Source organism: Typopeltis vanoorti, chromosome 11 (assembly GCF_054136105.1).
Source record: "Typopeltis vanoorti isolate ZY-2024b chromosome 11, IOZ_Tvanoo_1.0, whole genome shotgun sequence".
In the NCBI taxonomy this organism is placed as follows: Eukaryota; Metazoa; Arthropoda; class Arachnida; order Uropygi; family Thelyphonidae; genus Typopeltis; species Typopeltis vanoorti.
This window is the reverse complement of record NC_143559.1, coordinates 2364180-2382547: the sequence shown is the minus strand read 5'-3', so window position 1 is coordinate 2382547 and position 18368 is coordinate 2364180. Positions and strand designations below refer to the sequence as shown.

The following is an 18368-nucleotide window of genomic DNA, read 5'->3' as shown; positions in this document are numbered from 1 at the left end:
ATAATCACCAGCCTTGTAATTCCACATATACCCATTCTTAATAGAATATTCAGCACATCTTACAATCTCCCAGGTCAAGACCACATGATCGCTTTCCCCAAGTGGAGACATTATAACTAAATTACTTATTGATATGTTCTCCGAAGTTATGACCAGATCTAACACTCTAGAATCTCTTGTCCCTTCCATCACATGCTGTCTCAGGTAATTATCTCTTAACAACTGTATAAACTCCATTTCTTGTTCCTTGTGACCATTCCTTCCCCCAATCTCTGTCCTCAAAGTTAAACCCCCCCCATAATAATTACTTGACCTTCAGTCATTGTGCTTATTTGCCAATAGATGATATCTACATTCTTCCTTATTCCCCTTGGATTGTAGCAACAACCAATTACATATTTCACCTTGTTATTCTCTACCTCACACCAAACAGCATCGAATGAACTGCCCTCTACATACCTGTCACAGTGAGGTACTTCTATCTTTTTTTTTGGCTTTAATGCTTCTTCTATCATTAATAAAACCCCTCTCCCCATTTTGTCATCTCTGTCCTGCCTGAAAATACTGTACCCCTTACATTCAATCCCAATAACTATATCATTCTTAGTTAACTAAGTTTTGCTAATTCCTATAATTTTTGGCCATGTTGTGCTAAGTAATGACAAAAATTCTTCGCACTTATTCCTAATACTTCGAGCATTAGTATACATAAACTGCAATACTCCCTTCCTCCCATAATCTCCCTGTGTGCGAATTAGCCCACTCTGTATATTGTTATTCTGCGAACAATTAATCCCAAATTCACAGCGATTAATGACCTTAGTACTATTTATAGCTGACTCTATCACCTGCCTCCCTAGCAACTACAGTAGAAATTGTTGACTCAGATAACATAACAAAACTAGAAATGAAAGGATTGATGTCATCACTAACCAAGATTGTGACTGGCAGGTAAGAATTAACTGTAGCATCAGATACTGAATGAGACAATACACTTGTATGTACACATTCACCTGACAGTTGGCCTTCAGCCACCAGGTGAAACAAATTAAATTTTTTTTCCATATCATACAAATTTGAGATATTAAAAATATTTAAATTAATTGCTCTCAAGCAAGCAAAGACGTTCTAGTTAAAATAAATAAAATCCCAATGTCTGATTCAAAGTACTAACATAACTCTGGAGCTCAGAAGAGGAAACTTGATTTATTTGAATTAAAATTTTTCTGGTTAGTAAGTAAAAGAAAATATAAAGCTTTTTTAGTTATGATTGTTTTGTATGAAACAAACTTAATTTTTTTTTCAAGATCATACAAATTTGAGATATTAAAAATATTTAAATATATTGCTCTCAAGCAAGCAAAGACTTTCTAGTTAAAATAAATAAAATCTCAATGTCTGATTCAAAGAACAAACATAAGTCCGGAGCTCAGAAGAGGAAACGTAAATCCAAGATAGTCGAAAGCATCACGACGTCGTCATAACCAAATTTTTAAAATCTGAAAATGAAAAGGACATAGTTCCCAGTACTGATCATAGTGAAGATGCTGATAATGTTTGTGACATTGAAATCCAAACAGAATATCAGCATTAAATTGAAACTCATAAAGAAGTCGAAAGTCAAGCGACTGTTATATGTGAACCTCTTGCAATGGAAGAAAAGGCCGCAAGTGAAAAACCTGCAGGAGGAGTGACTATGGAAGAATATGATACGGTTGATGCTTTAGTTGCAGGCCCTGTTGAAAAATCTGATATAAAATATGATGACCCTAGTATTTAGCTTAGAGTAATCTCAAACAACATGCTGCAATCGAGAGTACGAACTATCAGCTTTAAGGAATTCCAAAAGATTTATAAGGAATTGCCAAGAGATCTTAATGGTATGAAATTTCAAGATTTTTTGCTCTATAAGAAAATGAAAGATAAAAGAACAAGAGAACATTTTCCAAGAGAATGGTTAGTATTTTTTGCAACTCTAATAACAAAAACTTAAGCAGTTTAGCCCAAGAAGGATTTTCGCTTAGAAATAAGCATTGGAAAAAGTTGTATGCTATGTTGCCTCTTCACGAAAATAGTGCCGAACACAGAAAACAATATCTGGCTTGGAAATCCCTTTTGAAAGGAATTTCCTTTCAAAAGGGATTTCATTGAAAGAACATGGAATCGATAAAGACTTACAACTACAAATTCAATATGAAACAAATAAGTGGAGAGCACTTCTGCAATGGATTGTAGATGTAACGTTATTTTTATCACCCAGAGGTTTAGCATTACAAGTAGAGAACATGAAGAATGGAGATGTTCATAATGGGAATTTCTTAGGTACATGAGATATAGCCATGAACGACATGAACCCCCTAGCAATTTTGTGCATCAAAAATGATTTGGCTAAGCTTTTGTGTTATCATTTAAACTTCTAAATGATAACACAAAATCTAAACCCTGTAGAGCAGTGTTGACCTTAACCTGAGCGACAGGTAGGGGGCCTGCCAAAAATCCTGGCCTGGGGGCCCGCTTCAGGATGTGAGGGGCCCTGGGGTTAGGTACCAAGAGATGGCAGCACTTGTTTGCTAGCCTCTTCATCGGTGGCTGCTATAATTAGTGACAGACATGGGCAAGCTATCTCTGATTGGCTACCGGTGGAGATTGAACTGCCCATTCAGTCTCCAAAAGCTAGATAGGGTATGAAGGCCTCGCCTACTCCCTATAAGGGAATAAAAGGCATTAGCTGATTTTTGTTTGATTAATATAATATAAAATTATAATTAACATAATATAATAGCAAAATCTTATTACACACATGTTACAATTTTATATCCGGAGTATATAAGACAATCCCGTATGTCACTAATTTTTTTGGAGTTCGATAAAGGAAGTGGCATTCCAAAGGGTAAGAGATGGCAATGCTGTAGCCAGGCCCGGCTGGTCCCATGTGTGAAGTGTGCAATATGCAGAAAGAAAACGCCGCAGAAGAAAATGCACCTAAAAGATGTCAAAAAATATTAGATAAGAGTTTAAACAAACAACGAATGCTACAGAATGGTATATATAATTTGAATGTACGTCATCTTCCGTTCGGGCCCCTTCAGATCTTCCCGGAAACGAACAAATAAATTCTGAAATTTTGTCCTGGACCTGATTATATCACTGTAATTTTTGATTAAAATTTACGAAAATATACCTAAAATAGTTCTTCTTTATTTTTTTTGATGTATCATAAATCAACTTATGAATAATTGTTGAGTTCCGTGTAAAAAAAAATTGTATAACCAGGACTGATTCTTAGGTAACATTATTCTGTAAAGCGGTTTTCATTTGTTGGGGCACTGTCAACATTACTGGTCTAAAGTGTGAAGGAGGTGCTTTTCATATTTCCTGCTATCTGATGTGGAAAACTGTGAGTGGGAAAAGATTTATGAGTCTGTAGCTTGCCTTGAGGATTAGTCATTGGAGTTTGGTTTAAAATAGCTTTTGGACGTTTGTGCTTGGAGTAGTCCGTTGTGTTGTAAATTGAAGCTAGTTGAATTAGATTATTAGGATGCACAGATGCTTTTGAGAAAAACGTAGTTGCTATAGTCTGCATGAAGGTGTAAATATAGGGGATATTTATGTCCCGGTGAAGTTGCACAGTGCCTACGAACCATGGTGCATTCACGATCATTCTGAGACAGTTATTTTGCACACGTTGTAATTTTAGGATATTGGTATCAGCAGTATGACTCCAAGCAGGAGGAGCATATGTGAGTATAGGACGAATCATCATTTTGTATATAAGGAACTTGATTCTGGTGCTCAATTTTCTGTTCCTGTTGATTAGTGGATAGAGCTGTGCAATGATTTTTGACGCCTTTGGACATAGAGTTTTGATATGGGAGTTGAAGGTCAGCTTTCTGTCCAGCAATACGCCAAGAAATTTGATCTCGTTTTGCCATGGGATTTTTGTGCTGAACTAGAGAACGTCTCCAGTAGGATTGTTCTTCTGGTGAATAGCATGGCTATGCTCTTCTGGGGATTTACTTGAAGTCGCCATTTGGCGAAGTATTGTTCGATTAGCAATAGATTTTACTGCAGTTTTTTGAAGCTAGGTGCGGTTTTAAAGATGTGATTAATATCACTGTATCATCTGCATATAGGGTTTTGATAGATGACAGAGGGTTGTGCAGGATATCACACATATATATGGAGAAGAGAGTCGGCGCCAGTAGGGATCCTTGTGGGACTCCAGTTATGAAGCGTTTTTGAGTTGAGAGTGTGCCATTTAACTTAACTTGCATGCGCCTATCATGGAGGTATGATCTGATCAGATGAACCACTTCGAATGGTATTCCGCATGTTATCATTTTGTATAGCAAGCAATAATGCCAAACTTTGTCAAATGAACTGGCTGTATCAAGGAAAACAGCCCCAATGCATTGACACCAGTTATATCCCATAGTGACATATTCCACTAATCTGAAAATCTGTTGTGTGGTGCTATGCAATTGATGGAACCCAAACTGCTCCTGAGGAAGAATGTTTAGCTTTCGTACTGATTTTTGGAGTCTGGGGAGAATAACTTTCTCAACAATTTTGCCCAAATTAGAGATAAGGCTGATTAGGTCTGTAACTTTGAGGTAATCGCGGATCTTTTCCTGTTTTATGGATTGGGATTATATCCACCAACTACCAGTGGGTACGGAAATATTTTTAGTGTAGGATGGAGTTTATTATGTTAGTCAGATGTAGAATAGCTGTTCGAGGTATTAGTTTTTATCGCCTTGTTGGTGATTTCGTCAGGTCCAGGAGCCTTTTTATTCTGTAACTTCTTGATTATATCACAAATCTCTGCAGGGATGTGGGTGCAATTTGACTAGAGTATGTGATAGAAGATTTGATCCTAGATCTGACGTGTCGGTGGATCTTGTGTATGTGATTGAAGTCGAGGTAGTCATAAGAGGGTTTACATTGGCTCTCTAGAATTCTTGCTATTGCCTCAGCTTAATCTGCATTAGTATGGATGAGGCCAACATCTGTTTGGAGAGGCGGAAGAGGTTTGTTTTTGTTCTTGATCTTTCTGATTAGATTCCATATGGAGTGGTTATCAGGAGAGATAGAATTAAATTTTTCCTCCCAAATTTGACTTCTATGCACTGCGAGGGCATCTCTTACTGCGGAGTTGAATCTATTCAATATTCGTTTATGTTAAGGTGCTCGGGTGTTGTGGTATCTCTTTCTTACCCTGTTCTTCTCTCCAATCAAGTTCATGATGTGTTCTGGCAAGTGATTTGGTCTGCGGGTAGTTGTGGGAGTAGTAACTGCTGCAACGGCTGTGTTAATTTGTTTAGTTAGATCCTTTACAGCTATTTCAATTTCATCTGTTGATTTTATTAACAACACAGGACCAATATATTTTGGAAGTACCTTGGATAGCTTCTCCCAGGGTTTGAATGAATGTGTGTGTGTGTGGGGGGGACAAATTGTCTTGGTTTCCCAGCTTCTGATCTATCATCCGACCACAATCCCATAGAATGGGATTGTAGTCGGATGATAGATCATTCAGTGTCATTATATTGTACTGTAGTCTTACATTTTGTAGGATAGATATGTCTAAAACATCAGTCCGACTTTATGAGTTGTGATGGGTAGGCTCGTTGGGGCCTGCCACAACTGCATTGGATTCTGAGTAGTAGGCTATAATTTGTCCATTTTTATTGATAGAACGGCTGTTCCAGTCAGGATGCATAGAGTTAAAGTCGCCTGCCATGATGACAGGCTCCCTGTTGTCGATTACGCAGGGGCACGCCAGTAGTGTCCGGCGCTTTTGTGCAAAACTTTAGTTGCCGCCCCTATCCCCACGCTCTGCAATAAAAAATCACTTTAAAAAACCTTTTTTTTTAAAGTATTTCCTCCTCTTTGGCGCCTTTACTATCCTGGTTCCAGTGTGCGTCGCACACATGGTCGGCGCGCCCCTGCGAATACGGCGTTCAGATCTGAGAACAGTAATGTTTTTTGCGGAGGATTGTAAACTGCGAAGATTTTTAGATTACCCGCCGAACACGTAGGAATTTCAGTGCTTGTAATCTCAAGATTACTGGTGGGTGGAATATTTATAGAGTGATGATTGATGTAATTCTTTATATAAATAGCAGTGAATCCGCCTCTGCAGGATAATCTGTCTGTTCTGTACAGCTGGTATCCACTAATTTTGGGATTATCTAATGGTGGCAGATGGGTTTCACTTAGCAAGAGTAGATCCGGCTGATGTCTTTGGGCAAACTCCTGGAACTCCAAGGCCTTACCCCTTAGGCCGTTCGCACTCCATGCTATGATCTGCAAAGAATCTGGTTTTAATTTATTTCTGTTCATTGGCGAGTGCTGAGATAATGGCTTGTGTATCCTTTAGAAATCTATCAGTAGAACTTGGTGAATGGTTGGATCTGCTAAAATCCAACAGCATATTTGCGAGAGAAGAGGTAATGATAGCTATCAGATTTCTATGTGGTGTTGACTGTTCCAGGGATGATTGTTTAGAACGAGTTACACCCGCATATGCCCTAGACTGTTGTTACGGAGTTACTCTTTTGAGAACTTCTGGCTTCGGCAGATCGCCGTCTGACCCTTTATGTTGATCTTCAGGAGACTGTAAAGTAATCTCCGACGTAGGTGTGCTGAGTGAGGAAGAAAATGTTTCTACTTCTGTTTATCTATTTCTTGGATTGTGAGTGCATCCTTTGTAGTTGGCAGTGTGAGGGCCGCCCGCCATAATTGGCACATTTAGCAGGGCTAGATTTTGGTTTAGTGCATGTATTTGATGGCCGACCCCACATTTTTAACATATGAATTCAGCCTTACACATTTTCTGGGCATGGCCAAACCTTTGACATCTATGGCACTGCCCTGTTGAAGCCCTTTTTCTTAATGTTTCTATAGTAATTTTCAGTCCACAGATGGATATCAGGTCATACATGTGCTTATAAGCTTGACTGATCTCTAATAGAACCAGTGGCATTGGAGTCTTGTCTTTTTTGGTCATTCTGCTGATCTTAATGGGTGGCAGGTCTTGCTGGTGTAGATCCACAGCCACTTCTTCTGTGGATACGTCTTCCGAAACACCTCTAAACATTACCTTGAAGTTTTTCTCTGATCCTAGTGAAACGGTATGGTACCGTATACCTTTGGCATCTAATTTACCAGTTAACCTTCGATAATCCATCACTGACCTGGGTTGGATTTTAATACCATCAGTGACATTCTTCGCTTGACTGTATGATATTTGTAGATTGGAGATCATAGTCCTTAGGGACATCCAATTTTTTCTTTTCTCGCAGAATAATCGGAAGTATCTTTCCCTTGAGGAGGTAGGAGAGTCCAGGACAGGACCGTCTTCTTCCATTCTGTCCGCTTTGGGTGGTTCAGAGGCTGCAGTTTTGCGTTTTTTGCTAGCGCGAACCTCCTGATAATCACTGTTATCTGCAAGGGAATTATCATCAGCTGTTGTTGCTATTTCACTGGTGTTGTCTTGGGGGATGCTGGGAAGAAGTTCTGAGATTTGAGGGTCATCTGTATCAATCTCTTTTTCGATGAATCACGAGTTTTCCAGGCGATTTAGCGTGCAGTAGATTGCCTACATGTTTGAAGATAGCCAGAATTTCTTTGAAATTAAGTTTTTCGTATGGTGCTTCCATGGTTATCCCCAAACTCTGTTCTGTGGGGCAGGACATGCCTTGCCCTTATTACAATAATAAATAGACAGTTGCTTATCAAGTGCAGTAAATGAAACAATGGCGATACTTACGGCAGTAGGCCTAGCATATCGCCCTTGTTGTAAATTCAGTTGACTTACCTGGGTAAACCTCTTTGAAAATCTCAGCAAAAGACTATATAACATACAAGCCTTCCCAATCACGTATCGCCGTCCATCCTCTGTCACCAAAACCACTCAGAATCGTTTTCATTTGTTTTTCATTTCCTGTTCGTTTTATTCACACTTTATTGAAAAAAAAAAAACTTTTTTGGAAAGGCGCCGAACATTAATGGCACACACAGGAAAAATACTAGAAGCCAGCGCTGGCTGTAGCCAATGAAGTTTTAACTGAGGATCGGCTATTACTGATTACCCAACATGACCAGAGCTTATAGCTCAGTACCCTAACCATACATTTTTTTTGTATACATAACGGGGAATATGAAAAACCTTCTTGCTTCACCCATCTATCCCCTCCCCCCAAAATTAACCCCCCACCCCTTTATCTTCAAATATCATCTTAATGTGTTAACTGCCACTTCCTATCCCTTAGCCATTGTTGTTGCACCGTACGCTAGCGCCTCTCAGACGACAAATCCTATTGGCTTATGCTATATTAACCCAATCATCGATTTGGGAGGTTTATGTACAAAATTTAGTTTCTTTCGGTCTTGTACAAATGTGTTTATGTGTTTATGTTTGCTGTGCGTATTGAGTTCAAGTTTTATATTCAAAAATAAGGTACGTTAATGTTTTTTATATACAGTTTAATGTGACAAGTAATTGAACGTAGGGTAAATTATGAGTACTTTGCTTATACAGTTGAGGTTCGTTGTAGTAGGTGAATTGAGTGGTGCAGACGGAGAGTTATAGAGTGGGTGTCCTCCCTCGATGAGTCTTTGGACTCCTTGGAAGTGTCAAGTAATAATAATAATATTAATGATCATGGCTCCCTCTAAAATTGACAGTAAAATCAAGAATTTTTTTTTTTGCTTACACGTCACAGCGGACTTCATCTAGAATATACATATGATGTTTCAGACCAATTTCAGTATGTCCCACAAGATCAGCAGTCACAGGTAATTCTCTAAATGGTACCGATAAAAACCATATCGATTTTTTAAAATTTGGAAACACGCGATGTCCGAAAATGTCAACGGAGCCGTGTGGCAAAGTAACAAACCGAGATTGATGTTGATGTAACTTCAGACGATAAATCCTATTGGCTTATGCTGTAGTAACCCAATGATCGATTTGGGAGGTTATGATTAAATACGATTAATCATATTTAAGATGAAATATGATTTAAAAAACTGATAAAATCAACCCAACAATTTGCATTAGTAACATTGCTTTTATTATTATTGTGCAGACACCTCCATGGAGTCCAAAGACCCAAACTATCTGCACAATATCTGATGCACTTCTTCTTCTGTCCATTAACAGTCAAAGCATGCACACCTGTCTCTAGCAACTCATTCCATTCATTCTCCACTTGCCAAGCAAAAAATCTTGTCCTAACACTCCTACTAAACTAGACTCCTTCTCAACTTCCTGGCATAATCTCTTGTACTGTACCCAAGTACTGAAACACTTCCTCTCTGTATTAATCCTATAAAACTCTTTAAGTAACTTAAATGTTTCTATCATATCCCTCCTTTTTTTTGCATGTCAACTAATTTCTGCAATCCGCAACCCTCAATCAATCCTTATAGCAAACATTCCGTGTGTTAAGGCTTAAGTGCTGGGAGGTCATAATATTGGAGGTTTAATGGAATATTTACAGCACTAAGAAATGATTAAAAACTAATTTTTAAATTGGCTGGCTTTCTGAAACGATGTGAGGACACCGGATTGATACCTGTGTTAAACTAAAAATCATATCCATAAATATTCCATTAAACCTCTGGTCAACTTGCTGCTCTCCGAAATTTATGGAAAGATAAAAGTATTGTCATCACGAGAGCAGATAAGAGTATTGCCATAGTTGTCTTTAATGCCACAGAATATAATCGAGAAATGGCTATTATTTTCTGAGATTGCACTACCTACATCCCACTAGATCACTATCCCACAAAAATACAAGTTAATAAATTATAAAATTTACTTAAAAAACTATCTACCTGGCTGCCAGACGTTACAAAAAAAACTCAAACCCTTTTTCTCATCCTTCTTCTCCCTGGATATATGGTTTACCTAAAATCACAAACCTGATTTTCCCCTTAGATCTATAATAGAAACCACTGATGTTCCATGCTACAAGTTGTCAACAGCAGGTTAATTCTCTTATTCTTATCCCCCCCCCCACTTATATAAAAAACTATATAAACTTTACCCATTTTAAACCTTGAGTGAAAATCTAACTTTAAATATATATATATATATTTAAAGTTAGATTTTTTTAAAGCTTACCTATATATATATATATACAGGGTGTTCGGGATAAATTTGACATATTTATAATTAATTATATTTTTCCGTAAGTTACATGTATTAACACACACTTCTCTTCATTTAAAAGTTTGGACCCTTCTTCATTCATATACAAGATGTCAGAAAGGATGGATAGCTGGAACCCACCTGAATCATGGAAGAGAATAACTTGTATCATGATGATTCGTGCCCGCCATCAAAATAAGGATATTACGACTGCTGCCCAATGCTCCCTGAATACAGTAAAAACAATCGGGCATGAACTAGAGACTTGCAATGGTGACTACGAGGATGTAGCAAGAAGAAAGATCCCTAGCAGACGATCTGATTGCGTTCGTACAGCAGAATTCCTCGCAAATCTGCAGGAACAGGTGTTGAAGAACCCTGGCATTGGAATTCGGGCTTTGTTCGTGGAGTTGCTAACTGTAGTCAAGCCCTGGATAACAAGGGTAGCCAATGGTAGGCCGTATGTATGGCAGCAGGATTCGGCCCCTTGCCACACCTCTGGGAAAAGTCAAAAATGGTTGTCTGAAAATTTCTACGACTTCACCAGTCCAAATGTTTGGCCTCCAAACTCCCCAGACCTTAACCCCATGGATTATTTTGTATGGGGCGCAGTTGAAAAAGACACCAATCGCACTTCCAGTAATACAAAAGCCCAGTTAATGGATAAAATTAAAACAGTTTTTGCGGCCCTTCCCAGGGAGACTGTAGCATCAGCTTGTTCGAGGTTCCGAAGCAGAATTGAAGCTGTGATCGATGCTAATGGTGGTTATTTTGAGTAAATCTTGTTGATAGTATTGTAATTAACTCTGCCTGTAATGTTTTTTTGTCAATTCATTAAATTTAATAGATACAAAGAAGATTTTCTTTTTCCTTACGAAACTGTCAAATTTATCCCGAACACCCTGTATATATATATATATATATATATATATATAGGTAAGCTTTGTCATCACCTCATTGTTTGCCAATATTCCTTTAAATGACACATTAATACTCTTAAAAAACGTTTTTCCTTCTGATATCTTAGATCTCTTTTTCCTTTGACATCAATTCTGGTTATTTTAAAAGAGCAAAAAGTATCAACAGATAGAGGGAGCTGTTATGGGTTCCTCCCCTCCTACCCCCCCTGCCAATTTTTATGGGGGAAATTTTGAAAAACGGGCAAAGACTCAGACCTTTTATCTGACTAAGATATATAGATGTGTTCCCTATTTGGCCTCATGGCCCAGACACACTAGACTCCTTCCTCAGTCATTTCAATAGTGCACATCCAAGAATCCAGTTTATATATACACAACACCTTTCCAATGGCTACAGTGATTACAGAATTAAAAAAATAATTAGTTCCTCCCCCATTCCCTGGCCATCTCTTCAGAAGGATTTCAGAAATGCCATCACTATCCCCTACATCCATGGCACATCAGAAAAAATAGTCAGGTCTTTTAAAAAAAAAAAGACATCCTCTATACAGCTTTTAAATCCCCCACTGGAAACAGAGGAGGGGCTTAAAACCTACCCTTATCCATTCCACCAAAGATCAGCTCCCTCCTATCTCAGTGCCTGGAATATATAAAGTACCCTGTTTCTGCAAGTTGGCTTACTTTGGACAGGCAGGTAGATCAGCGACTGTCTGTTTAGAAGAACACAAATCATACATTGCAATCATAATTATGGTCAATCTGGCCTTGCAGACAATGTATTGGATACAACCCACAGGATCTCCTGGAAGAAAACCACCATAGTAAATTTAAAAAAGAAAGACTTTTTTAGAATCTGCAGTGGCACTCAGAAATCAACCAAATTTAAATAAATATGGATGCATATAAATCTTCCTAAAATTTGGGAAATACTGATTGTCAGAGGTCTCGCTTTACATCCTAGGACCACCTACAAATGCCCATAGAGGCCACACCACCTAGATAGGACTTTAGAGTCACTCATATGTTTCATTTAGTATTGTGTTGTCTTTGTGTGTGTCACAAGAGTTATTTGTAATCCTTGATGATGTCTCAGTGACTGAGACAAAATATTGGAAGCATTAATGATATTGGAAAGGATTGACCAGTGACATACAGCTATTTGCTGATGATGCAAAGATAGGTAGGGTAATCAGTAAGGCTGCTGATATGCAGAACTTGCAGAAGATTTGAGTAGGCTGGAATGGGCATGGAAAAATGGGTGTCAGCACAACATGAGTAAATGTAAAGTCATTCACTTCGGCATGATTAGATATTCAATGTCATATTATATTGGTGGGATTAGGCTAGAAGAAACGGAGAAGGCTAGGGATCTTGGAGTGTTAATAGATAGGAAGTTAAAGTTTAGGGGTCATGTGGCAAAGATTGCAAATACAACTCAAAAGATAATTGCAATGCTGAAACGAATGTTCACATGTAAAGATAAGGATGTTATTTTGCCTCTTTACAAGGCCTTGATAAGACCTCACTTGGACTATTGCACAGGTTTGGTCTCCTGGTTATCGTTGTAATTCTGATATATTGAATAGAGTACAAATGGCAATGTGACGTTGCCGAAATATTGGATTTGTATTAAAAAGTTATTTTAATGTATATGTAAGCTATCCTACTTTGGCCAAACAGGCAGGACTGCCAATATCAGAATTACAGAACGCAAGGACTACATCCGGTTCCACCAATACAGCCACTCTGGTCTTGCAGACCATGCTCTGGATGCCCACCATAGAATACAGTGGAAGAAAGCCACGCTCATTCACCGTAGTAAATACAAGTATGAAAGGCTTTTCATGGAATCAGCCTTAGCCCTAAGAAACAATCCAAACCTCAACAAATTTGGCTGCTTGAGACTGCCTCAAATTTGGGAAACTTACATCAGAAGACCTCAGCCCAATCGCCCAAGAATACCAACATTGCCCGCTAGGGGGCACCAATAGGACTTTAGGAGAGAGAATAGCTTCCTGCTTCGTCCTCATTTACTGTTTGCTGTGCCTGCGTGCACGTGTCTTTCTCACAAGTTCCTGTTGAAAATGGCAACGTGACGTTGCCGAAATATTGGATTTGTATTAAAAAATTATTTTAATGTATATCCTAGTCTACGTTGTTATTTCCCTAAACTATTTAGTAATAAGTACAAAGGAGACTGTTAAAAATAATATCAGGATTGTAGAATACTGATTATGAAAACAGATTGAGAATTTGTAGACTTCAGACACTAGCAAACAGGAGAAAGAGGGGTGATCCGATCGAGACTTACAAACTTCTGAAGTTTGGGGAAAGAATGAGAGGGCATCCTTGGAAGCTGAGAATGAAGACGACCAAGAGGGTGTGAGGGCTAGATTTTTCTCTCAAAAGGTGTGCGTGATTGGAATGGATTGCCTTTGGATGTTGCGAGTGCAAGCAGTGTGAATGAATTCAAGAATAAGTATGATAGCTGGTGTGTGTGTGTAGTATGTGGCCTCCCTTGATGAGTCTCTGACTCCCTGGAAGTCTCTCTTAATAATAATATTAAAATTAGTTTTTAAACCTTTCTTAGTGCCATAACGATTTAACCCAAACCCCCTCACCATCTTGTTCACTTACCTCTGGATACTCTTTACTGCTTCATCATCCCCAAGAAACCCAGGTGAACCAGATCTGAGCATAGTAATACAGATGTGGATATAATAAGGCTTATAAGATACACCTTCCTTGTCACTAGTTAATGTGTTCTTCATTAACCAAGTAATCTTATGAGCTAAATTGGCAACCCTAGCAGTATCCCCTCAAAACTTCAACTCACTATTATTAACACTCCCAAATCCCTAATTTCCTTCTATTTCCTGGAGTCATCAATGTGGTTCCCAACTTATGAACATTTTTTTCCTAAAATGTGCAACTTTATATTTCTCCCCATTAAACTGACTTCCATTATCATGTGCCCATACTGACAACTTATATAAATCATCCTGATTAACTATTACTGAACCTAATTTTGCATCGTCAGCAAACAACTGCATATTTCCCTTTAGATTACTTTATAAAAATAATCATAATTAAAATTCTGAATATTTTTACGTATTGTTTATGTTAATATGTTTATTAGTTTTGTTTTCATAATGTTATGAAAACACAAATGTTTTCATAACATTTGTTTTCATTATCGGCACTTGCGATGTGCCCGTTATGGAAATTGTTTTGTTAAAAGTGATATGTAAAGCAGTAAAACATTTAATTTACTTACCGGATTTGAATAGTTGTGTTACTTTAAACAAATTTATTATGGTTTGAAATATTAAGTTTTGTGTTTTATGAGGACATTCTCCTGTGGCTAACGGAAAGAATGTGTCAGTCATTATACAGTACTTAGTTTCTCGCTTGCCACGGATTGCGCATGCTCGCCGAGAGGTTTGATGTGTGATTGACAGCTGACAAGGAAAGCGTTCGGTATCTGAGTAACGCCTCTAAACAAGAGAGCGTTCGGAAGGAATTTAGAACACAGGCCGGCAGACATTTAGGTTCGGAAGGAACTTAAGTTTTTTAAGTGACAGTCGGAAGAAAATTAATAGTATATTCCGAAGAAGGAATCGCGGAACTATTAAGTTTCAAAGTGGAATAAGTATTAATGAATAAAAGGGAAATATTGCTATATGCGTTTTAAACGGAATATTGGAGGAAACACTAATTATTATTATTATTATTAAAACAAGACCTCCTAGATGAGTCAAAGACTCATCTAGGAGGTCCTTTTATCTCACACACATCTCATCATACCGGGTCTTAAACACATTCAAACTCCTTGCAGACACCACACTCTCAGGCAAGGCATTCCAATCATTCACAACTCTGCACGAAAAAAACCTGCCTCTCACTCCCCTACTCACACCCACTTTATACAGTTTCCAGGTATGACCTCTGGTTCTCCCCTGATCTCCCACTATTCTATGTAGAACTTCTCCACCATTGATCCTATAACAACCCCTCACCAACTTGGAGGTCTCTATCATATCTCCCCTCTTCTTTCTCTCCACTAGACTCTGCAAATTACATCTTTTCAATCTTTCCTCATACTCGACATTCCAGAGGTCAGAAACTACCTTAGTCAGTCGCCTTTGCACCCTTTCCAACATCTCTTCATCCTTCTGAAAACCAGGTGACCAAATCTAGGCACAATAGTCCATGTGTGGCCTAATCAAAGCCTTATACAATGGAACAAGAATCTCCCTACTTCTACACGTCAGTGTCTTCCTCATCATTCCCAGAAGTCTTTGTGTTGTCTTCACAATTTTGGCGATGTGTCCCCTAAATTTTAGATCCTTATCCACTATCACTCCCAGATCTCTTATTTCCTCTACTTCCAACAATATATTCTCACCAAGCATAAATTCTGCATCCCATCTTTGTTTTCCAAATTTTAAAACCTTACATTTTGCAACATTGAACTCGCATCCCCATTTGCTTGCCCAATCACTCAATTTATTCAAGTCTTCTTGCAAGGCCACAACATCTTCACTACTCTTTATGGTTTGTCCCCACTTTGCATCATCTGCAAACAACTGAATATCTCCATCCAAATCTTCGCCAATATCATTAATATACAAGTTAAATAGTAATGGCCCTAAAACAGATCCCTGAGGCACTCCACTAGTGACTTTCCTTTTCCTGGATATTGCACCCCCATACACAACTTGTTGATACCTATCAGATAGCCAGTCTCCAATCCAATGCACTAATCTAATATCCAACCCCATCTGCTCTAGTTTGACTGTCAACTTATCATGAGGTACTCTATCAAAAGCTTTTGCAAAATCCAAGTATATTACTGTGTATCCTTCTCCTCTGTCCAAGGAAGCAGTCACTTTATTGTAATAAGTAAGTAGATTACTAAAACACGACCTCCCTTTAGCAAATCCATGCTGTCCATCAAAGATTATACCATTGTTGTCAACCCAACTCTGGATCCTAGTTCTCACAAGCTTCTCCAACAACTTAACCACAACACCTGACACACAGATAGGCCTATAGTTTGATGCTTGAGTTCGATCACCTCCTTTATGAAGTGGCACAATCTTGCCCTCCTTCCACTCTTTAGGGACTTGACCAAGTGCAAGACTCGTATTAAAAAAATATGTCAAGGCAGGTGTCAACACTCTGGCACATTCCTTCAGAATACGCGGTGATATATTATCAAGTCCAACAGCCTTATTTACATCTAGTTTACTCAACTCCCCAAACACCTCTTGCTCACTTACAGTCAGTCTCTCCTCCCCATCATCAACTGCTCTTAATCTCTCCATGAAGTCACATTCACAAGATAGAAAGATCTTTATGAACTGCTCATTAAGTATCTCGACCACACATTCTGCAACAGCTGTCTTTATACCATTTCCTCCAATCAATGTCATCCTTCCATAATCATTCTTTCTTTTGCTGGCTACATATCGAAAGAACTCCCTAGGATTCTTTTTAGCTTCATTAGCTAACTGCTGTTCATACCTCTCTTTAGCTACTCTCACCAACCAAGTCACTCTCCTTGCCTGGTCTTTGTAGAACTCATGAAATTGGTTACTTCCACTTCTCTTATGCTGCCTCCACAATGCCCTTTTTCTCTGTATTGCATGCTTAATCTCTTTATTCATCCATCTCACACCTAACTTATTTAACCTTCTCACCCGTGGTATACATTTAGACATTGCATCCACTAAATATTTTTTGAAAATCCCCGAAGCTGCATTGATCTCTTTTCCAGCTAACTCCTCATTCCATGCTACACCTGCAAGCTGTCTCCTGAGCTCTTCATAATCACCCCCCTTGTAGTTCCACATATACCCTTTTTTCACAGGGGTCCTTGCACTGCTGGCAACCACCCAAGTAATCACCTCATGGTCACTTTCACCAATTGGTGGATGATTTGATACCTCATTGATAATTACATCCTCCGATGAGATGACCAAATCCAAGACCCTTAATCCTCTTGTGCCCTCTGTTACATACTGTCTGAGGTAGTTATCCCTCAAAAACTCAAGAAACTCATTTTCTTTACTTCCAGTTGCTATCTCTTCATTCCAGTCTATATTGCCATAATTAAAATCACCCATAATGATCACCCTTTTCTTATTTGCTTGGCTTATTTGACTATACATTTCACTATCACCACCATCCACATTACCAGGTCTATAACAACATCCCACCAAGTATTTGATTCTATTCACCTCTATCTCACACCATACTGCCTCAAAACCACTGGTCCCATTTCCCTCTTGCATCTGTACCTTGTATGGACATAACTCTTTCTCTATCATCAATAGCACTCCCCCTCCCTTTTTACCCCTTCTATCCTCACGAAACACATCATACCTTTCCATCTCTATTCCTGTCAGGATGTCATCCTCATCTAACCATGTCTCACTTATTCCGACAATCTCTGGGTGCACAGATGCAATTAGTGCAACCATTTCATCCACCTTGTTTCTTATACTTCTAGCATTGGTATACAAACACAACAACTCATTTCTGGATCTACAGCTAGTTCCACTGATACCACTCACTCGATGTGATCTCTCTATGCTGGACTGGGGCCATTTCCCTTTCTGCTTCTTCATTTTAGAACCCTTTGCAATTCCATCTGTTTCCTTTTGATCCCTGATCATCCCATTACTTTCCTGCCTACACATTCTCTCACCTCCTCTTGGAGCATCCACCTTTCTCACGCTGTGTATCCCTGTCCACCCTGAGCCTCGCCGTTTCCCTGCTCCTCTTGCACACCCATTCTCTCATTTTCTATACTCATACCACTCACTTCCACATTCATTTCCACTCCTTCAATCTCTCCTGTCTTACTCTCCTGCTCTTCCACATCACTCCCCTCTCGATCTGATTCATTCTCTCTATTCACTTCTCTACCTTCCAGCAGCAGTCTCTCCAAGCGACTCACACCATAACCACTCAAATGCAGTCCATCGCTCCCATACAGCTCACTTCGTCCCTCAAACTCATTCCACACATTAACAAACTGTACTCCCATCTCCTCACACATTTCAGCTAGAATATCATTCATAATCCTTGCTCTCCGCCTCATTTCACCACAATCATACCTAGGCAACATACTGACCACCCCTCCTGTCACACTATTCTCCTTTATCTTTCCGAGCAGTCTCCTGACATTCATTTTGACATGCTCTTTGTTCTCTCTCAAAGCATTTTTATATAATTGAAAATTTATATACATTTGAATATAATTGAAAGATTAATAG

The 18368-nt window shown here is 38.8% G+C and overlaps 1 protein-coding gene across 3 annotated transcripts in view; it reads left to right on the top strand.

The window, feature by feature from the left end:
- The first annotated feature begins 8358 nt into the window (after nt 1-8358).
- Nucleotides 8359-18368, top strand: part of LOC150101270 (uncharacterized) — a 141261-nt gene continuing 131251 nt past the window's right edge. For all 3 annotated transcript variants that reach the window (XM_090400195.1, XM_090400193.1, XM_090400196.1), the window contains exon 1: nt 8359-8464. The gene's annotated coding sequence lies outside the window, so the exon portion shown is untranslated. The remainder of the gene's footprint in view (nt 8465-18368) is intronic.